Here is a 10,221-nt window from a genome sequence, read left to right on the forward strand (position 1 = left end):
GAAGCTGCAGTGCAGATGTCTTCCGCTGTCATTCCTCCATGCAAAGCCATGGAGAATGGAATTCCCCTGGTGGAAAATGCACTCTGATGCTCCCAGAGGAGTGATATGCCTGAGAAACAGCGTCACACAGCCAGTTTGACAGGCGCTGTGCAGACAGGGGAAGCCCCTGAGATTGATCTGGCGATTTATGTAGGCTTCTGTCACCTTGCTGTCTAAATGATACAGTGGGCTGGCCACTGTATCATTTATCTGATGCGCTGTGGTTGTCATGGTAAGGAGCCAAGCCAGAGTCCTCGCCCGCACTGCTCGTGTCGGAGCCCTCACTGCTCGTGTCAGAGCCCTCACTGCTCGTGTCGGAGCCCTCACCAGAGCAACGCATGGGGGGCTTGGACCAAAAGGCCTGAGCGGACCCTGTGCAGAGCGCATTACGCACAAGCTTGCAGCCGGGCACTGCTGGGGAGATGCTGCCCACACAAGGAATAAGGACGGTTCCTGTGGGCTCATAATTGCACTCATTGTTAGAACAAACGTGTGTGGAGGGAAACTCTGGATGTGTGACAGAGGAGATGTACTGCTTTAGTGCCATGAGTCCGTGCTGCCTGTTAATGGAGAGGTTAACGGCTGATGCTCTCACAATGTAACAGCTGCGGCTGATCGACAGACTCTGGGACAGACTGCGTTTTCATAGGAAAGTTGCCCTTTATTTTCGTGTTTCATTTAAAAAAAACACCATTCCTGCTCCCTCTGTTGCTCTTGGGGAGGACTGGACCAGGAGAAGGCCACGTGGCAGTTTTTGTTCCCCCCACAAGGCGCCTGCTGTGCAGCTGGGAGAGCCGGCTGAGGTAACAGTGGAGGAGGAAGAGAGGCAGGAAGAGCAGGAGGGTGAGACGCTGTTGGAGCGGTCGAAGCATTGAGGGCATGTGGCTGGTTGGGACCGCGCCGACCAGCGATCATTAAAAAACCCAATCGCTTCATCTCCGCGGTAGTAGTCACACACCGGAAACACCTCCTCCGTGGCAGAGGCTAAGGCCTCCACCCTGCAGCAGGAAGTCCTGCAGTAGGGGCAGACTGCCTGGGGTGTAAGCGCCACGCAGGCATGCTCCTTTTCGAAGCGGGCGTGCAGGTCGAAGGATATAATATACCCTGTTTGGCAGGCCGGGCCAACTCTGATTCCGCCGGATGATTTCATTGTGGTAGTTTTCTCATATGAGGGTGAAGAGAAATGGGAGCCGATTGTCCGATCTCAGCCCAATTTATACTCTAGGTGAGACAGAGGTGAGGCCTACAACAGGTGGGCGTGGACTTAAGTCTTTTCAGTGCTGTGCATGAGGGATAAACCCACTAACGATAGCCTTAAAAGGCGAAGCCTATATGACCTAGAACAGAAAACACTGCACCACATTTAAATCAGCAGTAAGGAAGCAGCTGAGGCCTGTAACAGGCATATAATTGAAAATGCTTTTAAACATTTAAAGCAAGTGTATTGTTTTTTGTACCATTTTAGGGTGAAAAGATAGAGCACTGTGTGAAAGTTCAGACAGCCCAAGATATTTGAGCTTTCTTGTCAGTTTGGAATGTGATGTGATTAGGAAATATCAGTTATTGATAACAATGGAGGTCAGGTTTAGGTCATAAATACATATTCATAAATATATATTCTTGTGGAAAACACTTAAAGGAACAATGTCTCCCCATTTCAAGATAACTTGAAATAGATACTGTATACTCTATGGTTTATTACACATTGCACTTAAAGTGGCCCTGAAGCGTCTCTTCAGGGGTCACACACAACTCATTCTTTATAGAGTAACCAAACTTCCAGATATTGATCTTATTAAATAGAGGTTGTATTGTATGGACATTTCAGCGAAGGAGTTACCTATACACATTAAGGCTTTTTATTAACAAAGTGTTATGCCCGGCCTAGGAGAAACCTGAGCATAACATAAGTTGGCTCCACTCGTTCCCCACTCCCAAGTATGAACAGTGCCACAGCAGATTTGCAGTCCAAAATAAAGGTTATTTATTTTATAAATCAGGCAGAAGAAAACGTCAGGAAGAAAACGTCAGGAAGAGCACAGCACAAAACAATCTATAATACCAAACTAACTTACCTATGTCCAGGAGAAACAAAAACAAAATACAGGGATCTTACCTGCCTACCTAAACAAAAACAGGAGAAAGGAGTTACAAACAAAAAGGCTTTTCTACCCTACAACTACCAGGACTGATCAGAATATAGAATTCACAGGCTTCGAACAGAAAACACTCTAAAGATCTAGCGATCACAAAAACATTTCAGATCAGACGGGTTTCAGAAAACGAAGGCACGGTATTGTTTTGGGAGCCAGGAAAAAGGCGAAGGCCAACCGACATCAGCAGGTGACTTTTTAAAGTTAGCCCCATCAGCCTATCCTCCAATCACCAACCGGACCTGAAACACAGACACAGGAAAAACACAGAGCAGGGGAACAGCACTACCCTCAGGCAGGGAGAGACGACAACAACAACACAAAACACATAGTTAGTGGCACAACTATAATAACAAATTTATTACAGAAACCACGATAATAGCCACACACCTAAAAACCGACGGAGCGTTTCTGGCGCAGGAAAGTCCAGAACGGCCTGGACTTTGGCTGACAGGGGACGCACCTCTCCCTGCCCTACTTGCTTTCCAAAGTACGTGACCACAGCTTTACCAAACTCACATTTTGCCAGTGGTGTATAAAGTACATGAAAGCCATACTTAGCCGTACAGATATCTTACCTGAAAGTGACTCCGGTAAAAGTTAAAGTCACCCGTAAGAAAATGACTTGAGTCAGTCTTAAAGTAGCTCATATTAAATGTACTTAAGTATCAAAAGTATCTGTGTTGAAATGTACTTAAGTATCAAAAGTAAAAGTATAAGTACCAAAATTAAAAATGCAAAGTGCTTTTTATTGTAGGCCTATACAGACACAAAACCTAAAATTGTTCTCTTCAGGCTTTATTTCAACTGACTGAAAAATTATAACAAAAATATACATATACTGTATAATTTTACAAATTTTGAACCCCAGATGCTAAGTCACAAATAGTAATGGACAAGTGCATCTGAACTTCTAGGGTCAACAAAGAACCAGCACAGCAGAACAAACAAGTGCCTCGTGTGTCTGCCTAAGAACACTAATAGATCACAGTATAACCATTAAAAAATTCTGTAAATATCACTAAACATGGACCTTTCACTTTCTAATCAGTAGCAGAAAAATCTACTTAAGTAGTTGTACTTCGTTACTTCCCACCTCTGCATTTTGCCAGATTCAAAGTAAAAAAACGCACCCTCTAAACGACTGAATATTTCCTGCAAGGTTTCTTCATGTTCACGATCCATACAATCATCCATACGTGGGAGAGGAAATGAGTCAAACTGTTATTAATACTTTCCTGGCTAACCAGTAATTTCAAGTACACCTCCACCAAGGTTAAGTACGGGTACAGGATCATGCTGATACTGGTATAAATAGTGCAAGACCAAAACCACACACCAGTTCTATATGAGGTCACTGCTCTGTCGTCCTGTTATTATTAGTATATATTTGAAATTTTTTATATATCTCTTTAAGTTATACACTAATCTCGTGGTTGATATGCTGTCTAAATTTGTTTCTTGTAGAGACCTTGGATCCAAAGCTCCCAATGACAACTCATCAGACCAACTGGAACCCACTTTCCATATATCTGGAATACAACTCTGTTTAATCTCTCTGGAGCTAATGGGAGAAACACATCCACTGAGGTTTTTAATCAAAGATTAAAAATTTAAAATCTACAGATGCCTATGATCAACCTTTTTTTTTATCATAATCCACACATGACTGCCACTGTAGTAAAAAGAACTCATCATAAATGTAAACTCAATTGTTCTAAATATGTGTGACAATCTTTTAATATTGATGTAGTCTGATCTAATCTATTTAACCTCACCTTTTTAAATGCAGTTGTTACTAATCTATAAAACACTGAACAATTTAATTGGTACCGCTTTTGTTATTCTGCATGTCAACCAACACACACTGACTCTTGCTTGCTAATGTAAGAGAGAAATTGTGTTATGTGTTATTAAGCAAGCTTATTTTTTGTGCTGTTTATTCTCATTATATTGTTTTTATTTGGTGTAAACAGGTTGCTAATTAATTACATGTCATGTTTAGATTCTGATATTCGGTATATCAGCAGAGGGCGCTGTTCAGTGTTAATGACTGAATTCAGCAGTAAGCATCAATGAACAGGTTAATCCTTTTTCATTGTTTTTTGTATAACTGTATAATTCATGCTTATTCATTTTCTTAAGGTGTGTAACACCACAATCTTTTTAAATGTTAATTGTACCATGTTGTATGGAAAGTTCACTGACATTATTATGCAACGTTATTTTTTGACAGTATGTTCCAATAAATTGTAACTGCATAGACCTATCAGTTGTTATGATTTTATTTTTTATTTGGATTTTAGTGTTTTATGCTGTTTTATTATTTCGTTAAACGTAAGGCATTTTATGTTGCCACGATATGAAATAAGGCACATATACACGTCATTACCTTATTGTGACCCGTTAATTTGTAGAATAAACATTTAAATGGTTGCCATATTTATGTATCTCCTGTCACTTTGTACAACAGAATACTCCATACAGTTGGGAAATTTAAGTGGATTGTTTTGAGTTGTTTGTAATATAACATGTTTTCAAATAATTTCTCTATAAAAACTAGTCAAATTATGTCCATTTTAAGTGTGTAGTGTCACGATCTTTGATAGCACTTTAAGACACAGGTGACCATTGAAACGTCAATAAGGTACAAAAGGTAAAGGCAGGACAGTGGGTCGATGCATTGTAAGAAGCCTATTTGTACTTGTCAGGGATGTAGCCTTTGACAATGTGTGAAATTATGAATACATTGTTCTTATGATTGTTTGCTGCCACAAACTCAGTTGATTTGCAGCCGTAATCTATACTTGGCAACTCTGCAGGACGTCAACTGGAGAGTGACAACCAGGTCACCGCCCACCGGTGTGTCAGGACAGCTTTTAGTTAGAGTTGTCGGTGCAAGACCAAAAATGTCCAGCGTCCTTTTCGATAACGGTACTCCCCACCATTACTTCTGTGGTATGATTTTGAAAAATGTGACAACCCTCGCTTTAGTTTCTGTATTTTCTCACAAGTTTATTAAGGGACAGTCTTTTCTCCATAAAAGATTTTTAGTTTTTCTTTTAATTTGTGTTGCATTTTATTTGAAATCATTGTGACATGTAAAAAATCGGTATTTCAACTTCAATATGCTTTATCAAAAGTATTAGGTTTAGTTTGGATGGTTCCGAGGAAAAGCTAAACAGAACTCGGACCATGCGCCATTACTACTTTTTCTCCCTTTTTTCATTTTCCTTTCCCCCCCCCTCAGGAAATTGTATGTAGGTTGCTACAGTTTAGCAAAAGTAGAGCAGTTGGTGGAGACAGAGGTAAACTTGCACTTTTATTTCCAAAAATCACAGTGTTTAAACTCATATTAAAATTGTATGACAATATGCATTAATAAGATTACATAGTTAAAACATGTAAACAGAGGATTGTTCATGGTCTTTATTCTCATTCAATATGTGTTGTTATTTATTGATTACTATTCTCTCAATGTATCTACAGACTCTTGACTGGTGGATGAGTCTGTTTGCATAGATAAACAAGTCTGGAAAATTGAAGGTGAGAAGGACAAAAATTAGACCAAGTGAGCTTTTATGTTTGTGTCTCAAATTGAGGTCTTTAATGTAATTAAAAAAAAAATTGTATAATTGATCAGGCGGATTATTGACAATGCCAACATTTTCAGGTAATTCTAAATATTGAAAGTTTTAGTGGGGCATCTTGTCTTCGTTTGGTCACATAAATTGTTTTTCACAATATCACATCAAACGTTCTCACATGTTGCTTCATTTTTGGCCTGTGCTCGTTCTGAATGTGTATTTTGTCAGCAAAAGGTGCTCGCAAATAAGGAACACCTTTACAAAAAGCATCTCAGAGACGCAGTTTCTTTTTGCAACACAATGAAGGTGTGTAGTAAAGCTGGATTATATGATGTGATTTACTTGTTTTAATTTTGTGATTGTATTGCATTTTGACACTTTCTTGAATGTGTTTTTCAGAGAAAGTCCTTGCAGAAGCAGGCCAGCACACTACTGACCAGAAGCTATACCACTGCCATTTGTGTAATGATGTCACTTTTACACGTTCATGCAGCTTCATAAAGCATTTGAACAGCAGACATGGTAGGTGTACTGGCTTAAGCTCACAAAATCAACAAGTTGTAATAAAATGCACATTGGGCTTGAGAGTCTGTAAAAGAGCACTCACCAGTGCAACATGGGAAATAAACACTGAAATAAACAGGAAGTTAAAAGTAGTAAATACATGATCAACAAATTTACTTCTCAATAAATACATTTATGAAAAGAATAGTGATTGCACACTGGTCTTTAAAAAAAAAGGACATTTAGATAGTGTTGCATTTTGTCAATGTCTGTCTCCTGCAGGTATTGAATCCCACCAAAGGAAAGTTAATGCATGGCATTGTCATGTCATTTAAATTTTTCTTTAATTTATTCATCTGAAACATGCAAAAAGTAACGATTTTGGATGTTGGTAGTAATACTACTGTAGCTTTCACAACATTTAAAAGATATGGTGCACATTCACATAGCATTATTAATGTCAGAGATGGTCAAGAAAGATGCGCAGTGACAATTTAGCAATGAATGGCATTGCCAGTTATTTTTGTGGCTGGCCTTACTGCATATGCATTCAGGAGTTTCCCTTTTGGAGCACAACATTGGAGAGGTAGGTTCGAGGTAGTCAATGTACTGCTAATTGTTCCATTATCTAACAACAAAAAGTATGCACTGCACTTTGTATGCATGCTGTGTGTTTCACAACATTGCTGTGCTGTGCTGTGTGATGCCAGTCAGGCAGTTGCAGAGGTGAGTGATAGAGATGCAGACTTTACACCTTCTACGACCCAGCTCAGGAGAAAACCCAGTCGCAACATGATGAATGTGTCGCCCCTCTTCTCAGCTCCCAAGAACAACCAGCAACAAATTATTACTGCCTGTTTAAAGGTTTATTAAAACTCTTTTTGCTTCAGGGTGAGCCAACAGCAAAACAACAATCAAAAACAACCTAAAGGCAAGCAACCTAAACTCATCCACTCAGTCAGTCATTGAGCCAAACACACCTGCAACACATCAACACATCACACACAAGCGCCACAGCAGAGAGAAAGGGAGAAAGATCCAGAACACAGACACAGCAGATTAAAGTATCTACACCAATGTACATCTCACACGACCTCAAGGTCGTAACACCTCCCCCCTTAAAGATCGGACATTTCTCCCCAAAGAAATGGTACATGTAAATGGTACATGTAAGAGAGTATAGTAGTGTGTGTGAGAGAGTATACTGGTGTGTGCGAGAGACCCTATCTCTCAAAGGGCCTCTCATAGAAAGTTATCAGCTTGCTGAACTCCAACTATGGTTTAAAGACATTTTAATCAGGAGAGACTTCGATTCAACGGTTTAACAAACATTTATTGACATGTGTACAGAGAAAGTGATGTGAATGTTATATTTTTTACAAGTCTTTTGGCCTTTAAGACCAATCAGCAGTATCTGCTTGGCCATTTTTTGCCCGCAAACAGCTGATTCATAAGCATAGAGAGAGCGAGAGAATTGAGATTGATTGAATGGGGGAAAGTCTTCCTGATCGCTATTTTCTCGTCTTAAAGTCAGAATAAACAGAAGTTATATCACTTGGCCCTAAACACCTCAGAAATCCATTATCTAATGATATAGTTACTCTGAATGGCATTGCCCTTGCTTCCTGTGGCTTGTCCTGTGATTCAACGTTAAACAAATTTCACAGAGTGCTTTTTCCCTCTAAGTAACATCGGAAAAAAAAAATCAGGCACATCCTGTCTCAAAAAGATTCTGAATAATCAGTCCATTCCTTCATTTCCTCCAGACTTCATGATTGTGATTCTCTATTATCAGCCTCCATCATAAGGTCTTAAAAGATACTGCAGCTTGTCCAAAATGCTGCAGAACTGACAAGAACAAGGAAAGGGATCACATTTCTCCTCTATTTGCTTCAATACACTGGCTTTACTTAATTTAGTGGAGAATTTAAAGTCCTCCCCCCAACCTACACAGCCCATGATGAAATGTCACCATCATACCATAGCACCCCCACGATTCAGGCCTGCTTGTCGTCCTGAAAATCGCCAAAAGTAATGTAGGAGCCGGAGCTCCTACTCTACTCTATCAAGCTCCTGTGGAATCATGTACCAGTTTCAGTTCGGGAGGCAGGGACCCTCTCCACATTTAAGATTAGGCTTAAAACCTTCCTTTTTGATAAAGCTTATAGTTAGTGCCTACTCAGGGCTTTCTTGGACCAGCTTTTACTTATGCTGCTATATGCCTAGATTACCCGGGGACACATGACACATGGAACTCTTTTCTCATCTCCCTCTTCATCACATTAATGTCTCAGCAATATATTTTACTAACTTGATTTCTTCCCCTCCTGTAATTGACAAACTATCTGTTTCCACAGACTAATTTCACTTCCCAATCTAGTTCACCCCCTCAGAGTCTCACTCTAACATTATTAGGAAATTCTGATGTAGAATTTTAAAGTAAAAGCCCTTGGAAATATCATATTTTGACTGTTTTAGTTGTGGCAACAGAGAAGGAGATTCTTATGGCACTTGACAAAGATGATGTCATTGAAAAGATAGCAGAGGGCAGTGAGTTACTGTGCAGCCTACTTGTTCACTTGTCTGGTAACCGTTACATTAACAAATAGGGTTAGCCTACATATTTAGAAGTCTGGTGCTTTGCGTGAAAAAGGTGGCCTGGAAATGAGTCAAATTCCCATCCTGAATTATTGGCCCAGTCCGTCCTGTTTAGGGCAAAGTACAATGACTTAAAAACTTAAGTCTGAATTTAGAAGTAAAAAGTTATGGGTCATCCAGGCCTTTGTCTTTTCAGTTTCATCTGGCTTCATAGATAGTACAGGTGGGTGTCATCTGCAAAACAATGGAAACTTCCTTAAAAAAGGCTAGTTGGAATAGGATCTAATAGACAGGTTGATGGTTTGGATGAAGAGACCAGTGAGGTCTAAAGATAAATCTGGTGCTACAGTTGGTTGTAAGGTTTCTGATCGGTGCTATGGTCTGTTCTATTTGTGTGATTAATTGTATCTCTCTCTTGTCACTATTGTATAAGTAAGGGTCGTTCTGTAGAGCTGAGACTCTGTCAGCCTGGCTACATTGCTCTTACTCCCCAGAGGCCCTCAAAAGATAAGTGATATCAGTACTAGATGTATGGACCCCCTAGAAATTGAGATGTTCCCTCTCAGAAACATGAGTTCACCTAGGCAAAGGGTTGTGATTGTGCTGGTTCCGTCCTACTGGATAAAAAGAGTGAAGATCACTTAAAGAAGCCGTGTGGGTGGACAGGGAGCTTGATAGTTAAATGTGTGTCCCACTTTGACTGTTTCTATGCATGTGAAATAACCTTGAATAAGAAATTTGACCCTTTCTTGCTCCAGGTGCCAAAAGTACTGACAGTGTTTTTCTGTGGTGACCAAATAACTGAGCAGTAAGTGAGCTCACGTAATCACAAAATCACATAAACACCAGGAACAACCACTCCCTGCATTAATTTATTCAACAAAATAATTCAGTTCATACTAACTTTACTCATTAATACTTTATAACAAACATTTGATTATTATTGACAAAGTTACAAAAGGTTTACAGAAAGAAAACTACATTAATTCATACCATAAAAAAGAAACTATGGGACGAATGTTGTAAAAAAAAAGATGATTCATAAAAATGACTTTTATGTACTCTGTGATTGTACAGCAATGACAAAATGAAGCAGCATGTACATAAACTGTACTGGAAACATATTGGCTTAAGCAATAATCCCTACAATACAGACATTGACATTTTTACTATTTGTCTACAGCCAGTAAACATCTAGATTTTCATCAGTCCTCTCCAAGAGACTTCACAACTTTTTGAAATTAGCTTTTCTTTGCCAGGCATTTCTCACATTATGTAAAACTGTTTGTACATTCAGGAAGCACAGTAAACGTTTTTAATGACTTGAGAGCCTGTATCGA

The sequence above is a fragment of the Hippoglossus stenolepis genome, chromosome 15 (genome assembly GCF_022539355.2).
Source record: "Hippoglossus stenolepis isolate QCI-W04-F060 chromosome 15, HSTE1.2, whole genome shotgun sequence".
NCBI classification, from domain to species: Eukaryota; Metazoa; Chordata; class Actinopteri; order Pleuronectiformes; family Pleuronectidae; genus Hippoglossus; species Hippoglossus stenolepis.